A 13,737-nucleotide genomic window follows, 5' to 3' on the forward strand; every position below is an offset into this window, starting at 1 on the left:
CTTCTGAGCACTTAGTGTAGGGGCTGATAACTTAAATCCCCAAATAGGTTAGGCCAATTTGAGACGGGTTTATTTTATAGCAAGCCCAAGATTCTGGCTTTTCAAAATAAGAAATGCTTCTCTTTCCTATTTCCTGTTAACTTTCAAAAAATGTTGACAAGCAAACTGCCTGACTGCTTTAAAACTTAGTAGCAACTACAATACTTTTACAATAGTACTTCTAAAATTTTTTTATAGAATCTGTTCTAATAGTACCAAGTCCCTATGAATTTCATTATGGACTTTTAGATTTTTAGATTATTCACTGCTAATGAGGATCTTTGCTTACTGAGATTGTGCCATTTATTTAATACATAATGTGGTAACAGCACTTTAATTGCTGCAAAGCATGAATCTGACAAATTGCATTCTATATAATTAGAATAAATACAAATAAGTTACATGTTAAAAATATTTTCCAAAAGTAATTTACTTTCCATATGATGTAAATTAAATTCTTTTAGTGCTTCAGTCTGGTACTAAACACTAATGTGAAATTAGTACAGTTTAACCAGTTTTTTTAGATGATAGAGGTTATGTAAGAACACTTATATTATCTACTAGATACAAAAAGTTATTCATAATATTCTTTGAAATATATAATAAAACTTATGTTCCATATTAACAGGCAGAAAAATTAAGCCTAATATTTCTACCAGATTTTTAGTTTGGATTGCTGCATATTTCAAAAAATAACTAATGTAGATCATTGCCATTTTACTTTTTATTTTATATTACACTTAGAAATATGAAGTTAATATTGTATATAAAAATGAAATTAAATGTAACATTATTTTGGAAAATACCAAGAGGTCTTTCAAGAAAACAAAGATTTTTCTATTAATTCAAAAAAACAAGTTTATGGGAGAAAAAACTACATATCACATATCTGAAATAAGTACATAACGAACACTCAAAACTCACAATAAGAACAAACAATCCAATTTTTTTAATGGGCAAAAGAATCAAAGAGACACTTTACCATCCCCCAAATATGTGTATTTGCACAGAGATGGCAAATAAGCACATGAAAAGATGCTCAACATGTTTGGTCCTTAATGAAGTGCAAGTTAAAACCACACCTGTTAGAATAACTAAAATAAAGAAATGTGGGGGGCGCCTGGGTGGCTCAGCTGGTTAAGCGACTGCCTTCGGCTCAGGTCACGATCTTAGGGTCCTGGGATAGAGCCCCACATCGGGCTCCCTGCTCGGCGGGAAGCCTGCTTCTCCCTTTCCCACTCCGCCTGCTTGTGTTCCCTCTCTCGCTGTCTCTCTCTGTGTCAAATAAATAAATAAAATCTTTAAAAAATAAAAATAAAAAAAATAAAGAAATGTGACAATGTCAAGTGCTGTCAAGGATACAGATGAAATGGAAGGCTCATAAGTTACTATAAAAGACAAAATGGTATAAAAGTTAAACATACACTTACGATATGATCCACAATTCTACTTCTAGGTAGTTTCCCAAGTGAAGTGAAAATATGTTCACAAAAAAGCTGACGCAAATTTTTATAGCAAATGTTTACAGTAGTTTCATTCATAAGCACCAAAAACTAGAAACAACCCAAATATACTTCAACTGGAGAACGCATGAACCAACTGCAGTATATCCATACAACAGAATAATGTTCAGAAATAAAGAATGAAACACTGATACATCAACAACGAGGACTCTCAAATGCACTATGATAAGTGGAAGAAGCCAGACTCAAAGGTTACCTTCCATGTGATTTAATTTACAGAATATTCTGAAAGAGGCAAAGGATGGGAATTGGGGAGGAGTTAACCTCAAAAAGATATGGAGGGAATTTTGGGGAGTGATGGAACTGTTCTATATCTGTTTTTCTTTTTAGAGAGCGAGAGCACAAGGCGGGGGGCAGAGGGAGAGGGAGACAGAGAATCTTAAGCAGCCTCCACACCTAGCATGGAGCCCAACACGGGTCTCGATCTCACGACCCTGAGGTGAAAATAACAGTCGGATGCTTTAACCAACAGACCCACCCAGGCGCCCCTCCCTTTTTAAGTAGGCTCCATGCCCAGTGTGGAGCCTACCACAGGGCTTGAACTCATGACTGTGAGATCAAGACCTGAACTGAGATCAAGAGTCGGACATTTAACCAACTATGCCAGCCAGGCACTCCCTGTTCTGTAGCTTGATTGTGGTGGTGCTTACACAAATGTATGTTTATACATTTGTATATACACTAAAAATAGTAAAGCTCATTGTATGTAAACTGTACCTTAGTTTAAAATAATGAAAAGAAGTCTGAAGTCAAGAAAACATATTTCCCTTAAGATGAAAAAGGTAATGAAAATTTAAACATCTTTAAATGTGTATCTATACAAAACATTAGAAAAATTCCCAGCTATTTTGCAAAATAAAATAAATCACTATTATTAGCCCATCTCCTCCAAAAAATCAAAACTTTCCAACTAATTGATGAATACATAGGTACTAGGAACTAACTGAAGTTCTCCTTTGATTATTTTTATTTTCTCAATGAAACAGGAATCAGGCAATCAGCTGGAAGTGAGAGAGTAGGAGGAAATGCTGGAGGTTTATGAAAAGGAGAAGGCATGAAATATTCATTGGGGAGAAAGGTAGGCAAGCTTTTTCTGTAAAAGATCAGATAGTAAATATTTTAGGCTTTGAGAGTCCTACAATCTCTGTTACAGCTACTCAACTCTGCTACTTGTAGGGAGAAAACACCCACTGATATTCCATAAAAGAATGGATATAGCTACGGGGCACCTGGGTGGCTCAGTTGGTTAAGCGTCTGCCTTCGGCTCAGATCATGATCCCAGGGTCCTGGGACTGAGCCCCACATCTGGCTCCTTGCTCAGCGGGAAGCCTGTTTCTCCCTCTCCCTACTACTCTGCCTGCTTCTGCTCCCAATTTCTCCGTCAAATAAATAAAAATTCTTAAAAAAAAAAAAAAAAAGAATGCCTATGACTACGTTCTAATACAATTTTAATTACAATTAACAGGCAGCAGATGGAACTGGCCCATGTGCTGAAATATGGATCCCATCTAGATGAGTGGTAGACTGAATGGACTAAGGAACTATATGCTTTCCAGCAGATATTAAAGGCCCTGCTTAACATTTAAGGTGACCCTAATTCAGCACAGCTTTCTGTTTTATTCCAGAGATGGAAGGAGTTAAATTTCCCAAAGTTGTCATTTAGCCAAGTGAGTATTATGTATGAGAGAGAGCAAAAAGCATGAGTGTATCAAGAGAGTGATTATGATAAATGAGGACAGAATTTAAACTGGAAAGGAAAGAGATGAGGAAAAGGAATGCTAGTGAAAGGGAGGTAGAATCACTGGATTGTAGGTCCTAGTAGAGACAAAAGACTGTTGAAAACTAAGTATAAGAAGGCATCAACAGAAATGATAGGAGGCAATGCTTGGAAATCATGAAGAGATCAAGGTTTGGTAGCCATTAGCCTAAGGTATGACCAAGAGTGAAGTAGAATGAATGACAAGATCATCCACAAAGCAGAGGTCTAAGAACTGAGAGAGTAGGACATTCAAAGAATAAATTCTGATAGCAGTCAGCAAACTTGTCTATAAAGAACCAGATAGTAAATATATTAAGCTTTGTGGGTAAAGAGGTAAAATCAAGGATATTGCATACATACTCATATAACAAAAGAGAAAAATTTCCACATATTTTTACTGATGAGATTCAACACATAATGATGATAATATAATATATAATTTATAATAATATAATAATAATAACAGAAAAACAGAATAATAGAATATAACTTTGACCACACAGATGTATTAATGGTAAGACTGGAATTATTTTTTATGGGAGGAGGTAGCATATCACTGAATTGGGGTTCAAAGTTAGTTGTTCCCTATCGTCAAAGTTGATTACAAATGTTTATCTGCTAATGCTAATCTATCTGTAATGAGATTTTACATATTCTTTAAAACTGTTTTGTCACAAAATACTGACATTAATCCAGGAAAATATAATTTTAATTAAAGTGTCATTCATCACTTGGAAGGCATTTCTAGAATTCTATTAGATTCTTTTCTTGATATTTGCCTTTTGCACGCCATTACATTGCAGATTAATTACTTCCAACTGAAGAGGAGGTAGAATTACCGTTTAACGGTCATGAAATATGGAAATTTCTTTTGCACTCACATCAAGGTCTAAAATCTGATGAAAATATAGTTTGAGGCTGGAAAACATATCTACCCCATATGTGTGTGGAAATGGGAGATTTTGCTTCTTGTTGTAACTTTTAACAACATGGGAAGTGTATAAAGCAGCATTTTATGATTCCACATTAGCAGCTGTCAAAACAACTTTACAATAGAAGTTTCACTATAAGCACTGTTTTCCCCTCGTAGTATTAGGTTTAATTAACTAAGAAACATTTTCAAGTCTTCAGTAAAAGCTAATTTCCAAAGCCATTTTCCAGTGTTCTATAAAATAGTGGTTGCGAGTAGTTCTTCTCATTCAGAAAAATTTAACCTCAGCTCTATACTCAAAAACTCCCAATGAAACTTGACCAATTCTAACATATTAAACTGCTATACAGTAGGGTAAGTCAGGATGTTCACTTACGTCTCAGACGAAAATTCGTGGGAGCAATAATGGTTAAATCCATTACACCAAATGAAGATTGCTGTTGATACTATTGGTTCAGTGACACATAATAAATTCAAATGTTTTCCACAAAGTATTGCTCATGTAATACAATGAATAGCCCATAAGCTTTAAATGCTTTACATTTTCTTATTTTCTGCTCCACACATACTTCTCCCATTATCAGGTGTTAACACATCTTAGTGGACTCCACTTTGTATTATATCCTGAAATAATGTTTTCTCGTGTATTCTTTTTAAGGAAATTAAACTATCTTTATTGAGATTTAATTCACATACCATGTAATTCCACCATTTAAAGCATATTATTCCATTTTGAAAATATTCTTGCCTACAGTTATTCCACAATGGCTAATTCTTCAGTCACTTCCAACTTGGCATTGTCTCCTTGAATAAATAACGACTGGGTAGTATTGGTAACATCTGTCAACTCATCAAGAGCCAAGGAAACCATTTGAAATCACTTGCCTTCTTTTCTAATTGACTATTGCTATTGCTCCATGTAGGGTTTCATTTGAAAACCAGGGTACCATAATAAAAATTTAAAAACCAATAGCCTTTACTACTTTCACTGTTAGTTGCTTCTGTTTAAACTGCTATTAAATTTCATCTATACTTAATCATCCTTTAAAATATCCTTCATATCTGGGGCGCCTGGGTGGCTCAGTCGTTAAACGTCTGCCTTCGGCTCAGGTCATAATCCCAGGGTCCTGGGATTGAGCCCCGCACTGGGCTCTCTGCTAGGTGGGAAGCCTGCTTCTCCCTCTCCCACTCCCCCTGCTTGTGTTCCTGCTCTCGCTCGCTCTCTGTCAGATAAATAAATAAAATCTTTAAAAAAAAAATATCCTTCATATCCATTTCATTCAATTTTTAGTCAATGTCTTGCTCATAAATTCAGGCCATCGTTACTTTGCCAGAGTATGACAGTGGTATTCCTAAGAAATCTCATTATAAAAGCAATTGTTGCAACGAGAGAGAAAAAAGAAAGATTGCCATTAGTTTCATAAGTTACTTACCTGCAGGGGCAAAAACTTTAATAGCTAATTAATTAATCTAAAACGCAAACAATGCTGAGCAAATAAATCCAGACTGTTAATAGAAGCAATAGCTTCAACTTTCAATTCAGCACTGTAATGATTTCATGTAAACTTTGTTTATACACAATATTCAGGAACATATTTACCATTCAAGAACTTTCATCCAAAATGTAAAAGCAGAGCAAATGTAACAGCTTAGAAATACAAAATATCACATGAAATACAAGGGAAGAAAGGACCAGAAATCCTATTATTCTGCTAAAATAGTCTGTTACCATTGTCTATTTCTTGGCTACTATCTTATTCTTTTTAATATCATAAAAAACCTACATACATCAGTTAGCCGCTGAGCAAATTCTCCTACTAAATAATAATCTAGAAGTCTCAATGATTAAGCAGAAACATCAGGCAATGTTTTCGGTAGGTAACCTCTACCCCCTCTTCCTGTAAAAATCATTCTGTTCTCCACTTCTGCTTAACATCTTACCTCCTTAATAAAGGCCCCTCAAATGTCTCCTGCCCAGTCCCTAATTTTTTATGCCCATGGCTTCTGCATAAGGGCAACCTTTGTATTTTTCACTGAATCCTAACATTTTAAATTAATACCTTTCAGTTCCAGGTTCCCATGAGTCCATCCTCCATTTCCTCCCAAATCTGACATTAGAAAAATAAAATGTCTTAACAGGCAGATTTTTCTGCAGGGATAAAGTTAGACCTCAAAACTCTATAATAGAGTTACCACTGATCAGACTCCAGGTCCCTCCCCTCCATCCAATGATACAGAACTAAAAGGTGATGTAGACAAGAACATACCTGACTGAATTTTAAGGATGAAGACAGTTCTTCCATTATATAAGCGTAACAGGCCTATATATAGAATACTATGCAACTTCAAACAACAGCAATATGTAATGCTCTTTTTGTGCCAGTATTCATTTTATTTTTTTCACAATTGTATTTGTCTTTTTAAATTTTAAATAATTAATCCGGGGCGCCTGGGTGGCTCAGTTGTTAAGCGTTTGCCTTCGGCTCTGGTCATGATCCCAAAGTCCTGGGATCGAGCCCTGCATTGGGCTCCCTGCTCAGTGGGGAGTCTGCTTCTCCCTCTCTTTCTGCCCCCCCCACCTGCTCACTCACACCCTCTCTCTCATATAAACAACTAAAATCTTTAAAAAAATCTATAATTTAGTCAATTCCCCAAGGTAATTAAGAGTTGACTGAATATATTTTCTAGGATAATTAAAAATGCACACTGAAAGTTCTTGCTCAGCAGTTATTCTTTATGTGCCCTTAGAAAGTCAAAATCAAAATAGATAATGAAATGTAGGTAAAGAAGAATCAGTTAAGCCCTGTAAAGAATTTACAGATAGATGAAAATATATGGGGGAGGGGGAAATCAATAAACTTCTAGTTAATCAGCTTCTTTACACGCTGTGAGGAAGAGACAAGAGACAGTCTTATAAGAAATAAAGACTAGGAAGTACTTCCATCAATAATCAGTAACACAAACGGCATCAAAGCAGCACAGGAGATGAAGCTGGAGATAAGTAACTACATTAGGATGTCAATCCTATGACAGTTGCTTCTTAACAGTATCATGAAGTTCGACTCTCTCCAAAAGATCTACAGAAGAGCAAAGTTATAAAATAGGGAGAAGCAGTTACTATTACTGTGGCTGCTTTCAAATAATGTCAAAACACTTCCATAAAATTCAAATCAGAGTTGAAAATGATAGTAACACTTAAGAATTTTTGAAAACCAGAAACTCTTCAGAGATAACACCTAAGGATCTTAAAAGTACTCAAAAAAAAAAAGAATGAATGACCTTGATAAGTAAATTTAGATTGCCTTAAATATCTAAATCCTGTTTCTTCATCCTGTGTCCAGACAGTCCAGTCACTCTTCCACCAAAGGCCCAAATAAATATATGAATTCTGAAACTATGTGTCATTAGAAGTCTGTCAAATGAAAAACTTATCAACAAATAAAAAAAAGTTTTGTCAGCCAATCCAGACATCTGAAAACTTAATGAATTCAAGATGTGAAAAGCATGAATGTTGGTCATCCACTCAACTGGCTTCTGGAATAATAAGTAGTAGTTGTCAAAAAGACAGCTTCAAATATTGGAGAATCTTGAAGGTCTCCAGGTGTTTGAATTCAAGGAAGTAATTGGGTATTTTTCCAAAAGAACGTGTAAAAAAAAAAACACCCCAAAGCATCAGATCTAGATTCAACTGTCTTAATGCTTTATCATCCGTAGAGTGTGAAATAATTGGGGGTACGGGGGGTTAGGGAAAAAAACACATTAAAGGAAGGCAAACTAACAAGTGAAAAAGTAACTTGTCTTGTTCTAGACTAACCACAGTTTATAAAGTAACTGAAAATGATTTAAAAAACAATCAAGAATTTCCTGCTTAAGATTCTCTCTCTCCCTCTCCCCTCCGCCCTCTCTCTCCCTCTCGAAAAACAAAACAAACAAAAAAAACAAAAGTTTTTGCCAACTCTAAATTTTCTGGGTGCTTGATCTACCCTTTCAATAGCATACTGGTTAAGGGCATGATCTTTGAAGACCTGGACTGTGTCGTTAACCAGTTGCACACATTGGGGCAAGTACTTAATCATTTTTACCTTTAGTTTCCTTATCTGTTAAAAAAAAAAAAAAAAAGGGAATAACAAATAGTACCCTCTCCTCGAAGGACTACTGTGAGGGTAAAGTGAGATAACTTATGTACTGTGTTTCATTCAGTGCTTGGACAGAACAGGTACTCAAATTTATTTGACAGTATTATTAGGTTGATGATACTGAATTCTTAGGAATTTCTAGCTTTTTAACTAACTTCAAAGTATCTGCCTCCTTCTGGTTCTTTTAACCTAGCATATATGACACACTGCTTGCTATCATATTATCCAGCATCTGCAACTGTCCTGATATCTGTCAGATTTTTAACTAGCTACTCTCTCTGTGTACCTGAATTTATCACCTGCATATCTGCTTACCTATCCTTGCCCAAATATTCCCAACTTCAGTACACCCCAGATTTTTCTCCTGGTCCTGGCTTCATTGTGCTTCTGCTCTACCACCTATACTTCCTACGATGACACTTAACTGCCATGTAACACATGGACTACAAAGTCTAAATCGAACCTCACAGGATCATTTAAGTTCTATGTCTTCCATGAAGCCACCAATCTGAATCCTCACTGGTCTATTTCATCTGAACACCTAAAGCACAGGTTGTCTGTACTACTTGTATAGAATGTGTCCAATTGTGAGTCATGTCACTCACATGTTCATTCATTCAATAATGATACATAAATAAGAATGAAACCACTTCAAGAGATTCCCATTTGTTAAACTAGAGACTCGTCAAAACAAATGATAATTTTTTTTTTTTAAACTGCAGACACTAAGAACTAACAAAGAACATTTTCTATGGATTTGAGGAAAAGGTCATGTACACAAAACATATATACTTAATTGAAAACCAGGCAACTTTCCTTTATATAGCCTCTTGTTCTCTTTATTTCAGTACTAATGCATAATGTCAAGATGGAGTTGATTCTCAGAATGACTTCTCCAATCCCCCAAAACAAAAAAAGTATGGCACAGTTTTTGTGTGTGTGTGTGCACGCACATAAGTGAGGGTGTATGATTTCTTCTATATCTTTACTGAGATACTTTGTTATACAGTGTTAAGCTTTTATATGTATTTTATGTGTAATCAAATCTTTTGGTGTGAATTATCAACAGTTTTGCAGAGGAAAAAAGATATCTGGTTTCTGAATGCTTTGTTAATAAACCAGAGGATGTCAGTCACAGCAATCTGTAGTTCCCTGCTTAATCTTTCTTGGCAAGCTCTGGCCATGCCAGCGCGATCTGGCTCAGCAATCAGAATGCCAGCAGCAACTAGTGCAGGCAACATCCTCCGCAGCACAAACAGTATTCAGTTCCTCCATCTCCACAATAAGATACACTCTAACCAGGTCTGTAACGTTTTCTTTCAATAAGACCTCTCCATTAAAGCTCATAAACTATAGATTGGGGATTCAAATAATGAGAGGAAAACTGTTATGTTTTATTAATAACTCAACTATAATGAAGGAAATACAGTGCTGAGCTAACTTAGTCAAGGGTGAATCAACATTCTTACTCCACCCCACTAGCCCAACTGGTTTAAAAAAAAAAAAAATGCTATTGTTCAGCTTTTTAACATGCTTGTGAAAAAAAGTCATAGTCAAGAGGAAAAGAAGATCAACATATTTTTAGGCATAAAGAGTGCTAACTTGGGTAAAGGTTTTCCAGTGTTTCTTCCTCTATTTGTATATATAGAATTGTATGCATTAAAAACTAAAGCCTTTTTTAAAAAGAGGGGGGGAGAAACTAATGAATATGCATAACTCTGAATGATTTGGTTTATTTTCAAAATACTTTTCATTTTGGGGAGCAAGATCATTCTATAAAATTTTCCCTATATACAAAATGGCTCATAAGTTTTTACTAATGAAATGAAAAAATTTGTGAAAACTGCCACACTATAAAATACAACCATAATTTGCTAAAACAGTCAGAATATCAAGATAGGTATTCTGTGGCTTACTATTTACAGGAATTTAGAGAACTAAAATAAAATTAAAATAAAATATTGAAAACTATATTAAGTTCTTTACTCCTCAAACTCACACCTCCTGTCCCATGGCAGTAAGACTGGTACTTTCTTAGGGTAAAATGGTGACAAGGTGACTAGAAAAGAACACAACTGGATATATGTCATTCTAACATGTGGTCTATACATGCCTTTGAAGATGTAAAGGAAAAGGCACCTTAGATGAAATAAAAACACCTGATCAAATCTGCCACTGAAAATCAATGTTTAACCCTGGTATGTACCTGACCCTAAACAAAATGATCAATTAGATTTTCATCTTCAACCTTGGCTTCAAGTCTTCACCTTCTCTCCCACATCCCCAAACATACCATAAGGATCTATAATACATTTACAAAAAGATAGAAATCTCCCATAATTGCCAAAAAAACAGCAGTCTCAAGAATATTTACCCTTCTCAGTGCCTTAGGCTAAAGGGATAAAGTTTTAACCAAAATTTCAGGGATCAGCCTCTGGATGAAAAAGTACTCACAAAATAATATTTCATGGGCTCAGCCAAACTTTGGAAACATAATTAAGTGATAACCTGTCCAGGCTGAGTTTTAAAATTTTCTATCTGAAAACCAAATTAAGCTCGGTTCTTGGTTTTTAAAAGTCACAGTTATCTTTTGGTGGCAAGAGTAGCCAAGCAGGTAATGATTTTTAGTCATGTTGGAAATGGAGCAGAGTACAGGCCTGGGGGCTGGGGAGGCTGGAGGAGACAGTAAAATGAGACCTAAAAGAATATGAGGGAGGCTATAAGGAAAATGGAGCCTGTAAGAACTAGCAGTTCTTCTCACAACAGGACCATTGAGGATCAGTTGATACGTGACTCATTACCTTCTTGACAATTTAAAAATGGATAAACATATGCAAAATCTCTTTTACAGCCCTAACTAATGTGATGCATTCTTCTAAGCTAAGAACGTACAGAGAGAAAGCCTTGACATGGGCAAACTGTAGAGCATTACCCACCTCTCTAAAAATGAAAGCCACTTAAAACGTGAAAGAACAGTAAGGGACAGAATAATAAATGTTGGAGAACATATATGTGGTTCTAAATATATACCCCCAGATAGGTATAGCTTATAGGTATCTTGGTTATAAGACAAAAACACCTTACTGTCTTCAGAAAGAATCCATAAAAGGAACCAAGAAAATGAAGAAGGAAAATCAATTCCCTTTATATCAGTTCCACCTGGGGCATTGAGGTAGTGTGAACAGTGAAGCAAAAGTGAGTCTCTCTTCAAAAGAAACTTTTCTCTGTTAAGGAACCATAGTGACTGGTTTGCCCTGGTTCCTCTCAATTTCTTCTCTTGTTCTAACTGTATTCTCTATATCATGAGAACCGGAGCCCTTGCTTCCATTCCTTTTACATATTACTAAACCCGGTTATGACTTAGTGGCATAGCAAGAAAAACTCAAAACGGCCAAAAGATAACTGTTATATGCTTCTAGTCTCATTTTGCAGTTAATGATTTCACATGTGTATCTGGAATCACAGACTTAGGTTGGAATCTTAGCTCCACCATATATGTATATTAGATTATATATAAATTTAGAAGAGTTTCTCAACTTTTTGTGTATGTATTATTTCTTCATCTAAAACACGGGGATGGTAATAGCTCCTCTCTTTCAAGATTAATGTGAGAACTAAATGAGATATTTAACAAAATATTTAGCACAATATCTGGTCTTAGTAAATTCTAAATATTAACTACCAATTATAACGTGTTTAAATCCAAGATACCCCCCTGGCTTAGCACAGTTATTTTTTCAGTAAGATTACAGAATTGTGACCAGCACATTAAAAAAGAATTTACTGGGCGCCTGGGTGGCTCAGTTGGTTAAGCGACTGCCTTCGGCTCAGGTCATGATCCTGGAGTCCCGGGATCGAGTCCCATATCGGGCTCCTTGCTCAGCAGGGGGTCTGCTTCTCCCTCTGACCCTCCCCCCTCTCATGTGCTTGCTCTCTCTCATTCTCTCTCTCTCAAATAAATAAATAAAAAAAAAAAATAAAAAAAAAAAAGAATTTACTAAAACAGAACAGAAAACAGCAGAGTGCAATTAAGGGAAAGTACTGTTTCAAAAATCCTTGTCAGATACACACACACACACACACACACATACACTCTCTCTCTCTCTCTCTCTCACGTACATGGTTTCTCTCAACTAAGCCGGCTGCAGTTTTCCTGTGTTGCCTTCCCTATGTAACCTTCAACAGCTAACACAGCTGGCTCTTGCTCAAGGGCACAAGAACATGTTGTACAAAACTCTACAACACTTATCACGCTGTGCTTGTTTATATGTATGTCTCTCCCATTAGAATATAAATTCCACGGAAACTACTTTTTTAATCTCTGTATTTCTGATACCTGAAAAATACTGAAGGCTCAGTACATTTTTTTAAATGAATGAGTAAATCATCAAAATCTAATAGGTATTAAAAACATACAAAAATTTTAACCACTTTATCATTATCTGATCAGGTTTTATTACTGTATAGAAATAAAAATTTAGCTGTAAGTCTCATAAGATCAATAAGTTGTTCTTTCTCCCAAAGTGCCTATTACACTCCCCTCCATCTGGAAGTGATGAATAAATGTTTACTTAAGAAACTGAAATGGCTGTTGTGCGTAACCATCTTTGAAAAGTAGAACTTTAAAGCACATAGATGTGCTACACAGTTGAAGTTGTATTTAAGGAGACCAGCCACATTCATGCTTCTTTGTTAGGGACAAAGAAAGGAAAATGATTAGGCAGAAGAAGTTGCTTCTTTTATAGGACAAACTGTCCAGGATCCCCTTTCACAGGTACTGCAGGTACCATGAGAACACATCTAAATAACATTGGGCAGGTTCCTGCTTAAGTACTTAATATAGAAAAAATATGAAGAACTTTAATATTTTGGGGGCACCTGGGTGGCTCAGTCATCGGGTGTCTGCCTTCAGCTCGGGTCATGGTCCCAGGGTCCTGGGATCGGGCCCCCGCACTGGGCTCCCTGCTTGGCGGGAAGCCTGCTTCTCCCTCTGCCCCTCCCCCTGCTTGTGCTCCCTCTCTCGCTGTGCCTCTCTCTGTCAAATAAATAAAATCTTTAAGAAAAAAAAAAAAAAGAACTTCAATATTTTCAGTATCACCATCACTCTCAATTCTACTTAAATATAAGAATCAAAGTGATACAAATACACCAACTCTGCTTTTATTCCATCACAAAAAGGCAAAACACTAGAAATAAATTCTAAAGAAACACTTTTCACCATGCTTACAGACATCAAAGTCAAAAGGTGACAGTCTACTAAATCAAGGTTACATATAACACTTGGTTTTACATTTGTCAAAAAATAAAATAAAATAAAAGCAAATAAATGTTTGCTTAAAAAGAGACTTA

At 35.8% G+C, this 13,737-nt stretch overlaps 1 protein-coding gene across 4 annotated transcripts in view; it reads right to left on the reverse strand.

Annotated features, from left to right (window-relative positions):
• ZNF148 (zinc finger protein 148) overlaps positions 1-13,737 on the reverse strand; it is a 120,237-nt gene that overhangs the window by 20,363 nt on the left and 86,137 nt on the right. The window lies entirely within an intron of this gene.

The sequence above is a fragment of the Mirounga angustirostris genome, unplaced genomic scaffold, assembly GCF_029215605.1.
Source record: "Mirounga angustirostris isolate CCGP_5_RB_7025 unplaced genomic scaffold, mMirAng1.0.hap1 SCAF_1, whole genome shotgun sequence".
Taxonomy (NCBI): Eukaryota; Metazoa; Chordata; class Mammalia; order Carnivora; family Phocidae; genus Mirounga; species Mirounga angustirostris.